Source organism: Schistocerca serialis, chromosome 5 (genome assembly GCF_023864345.2).
Source record: "Schistocerca serialis cubense isolate TAMUIC-IGC-003099 chromosome 5, iqSchSeri2.2, whole genome shotgun sequence".
Lineage (NCBI taxonomy): Eukaryota > Metazoa > Arthropoda > Insecta > Orthoptera > Acrididae > Schistocerca > Schistocerca serialis.
Window position 1 is genome coordinate 794,785,131 of NC_064642.1, and position 832 is coordinate 794,785,962.

Genomic DNA, 832 nt, shown 5'->3' on the forward strand with positions numbered 1-832 from the left:
ACACGTAGGAACTGACATGTCATTCCATGCTGGAGTCATTCACAGTATGCAGAATGAGATTTTCACTCTGGAGCGGAGTGTACGCTGATATGAAACATCGTGGCAGATGAAAATTGTGTGCCGGACCGAGACTCGAACTCGGGACCTTTGCCTTTCGCGGGCAAGTGCTCTACCAGCTGAGCTACCCAAGCACGATTCACGCCGCCTCCACACAGCTTTACTTCTGCCAGTACCTCGTCTCCTACCTTCCAAACTTTACAGAAGCTCTCCTGCGAACTCTGCAGAATTAGCACTCCTGAAAGAAAGGATGTTGCGGAGACTTGGCTTAGCCACAGCCTGTGGGATGTTTCCAAAATGAGATTTCCACTCTGCAGCGGAGTGTGCACTGATATGAAATTTCCTGGCAAATTAAAACTGTTTGCCGGACCGTGACTCGAACTCGGGACCTTTGCCTTTCGCGGGCAAGGTTCTCAGGAGAGCTTCTGTAAAGTTTGGAAGGTAGGAGACGAGGTACTGGCAGAAGTAAAGCTGTGAGGACGGGGCGTGAGTCGTGCTTGGGTAGCTCAGTTGGTAGAGCACTTGCCCCCGAAAGGCAAAGGTCCCGAGTTCGAGTCTCGGTCCGGCACACAGTTTTAATCTGCCAGGAAGTTTCATTCACAGTATGGTTTTCTCGTTATTAGTAAAACAAAAAAATTGGATGATGGTAGGTACAGGCGAAACTTCCAAGAGTTTCTGTATATTTAGCCCAGCAAAAGCAAAACGAGGATAATAGAATGTAGTCGAATTAAGTCGGGTGATGATGAGGGAATTAGATTAGGAAATGAGACACTTA

The 832-nt window shown here is 48.0% G+C and overlaps 1 non-coding gene across 1 annotated transcript; it reads left to right on the forward strand.

Moving 5' to 3' along the window:
* The first annotated feature begins 551 nt into the window (after positions 1–551).
* Trnas-cga (transfer RNA serine (anticodon CGA)) lies at positions 552–626 on the forward strand. Its single transcript has one exon. It is a non-coding gene; the product is annotated as a tRNA-Ser (tRNA).
* Positions 627–832: the final 206 nt, after the last annotated feature.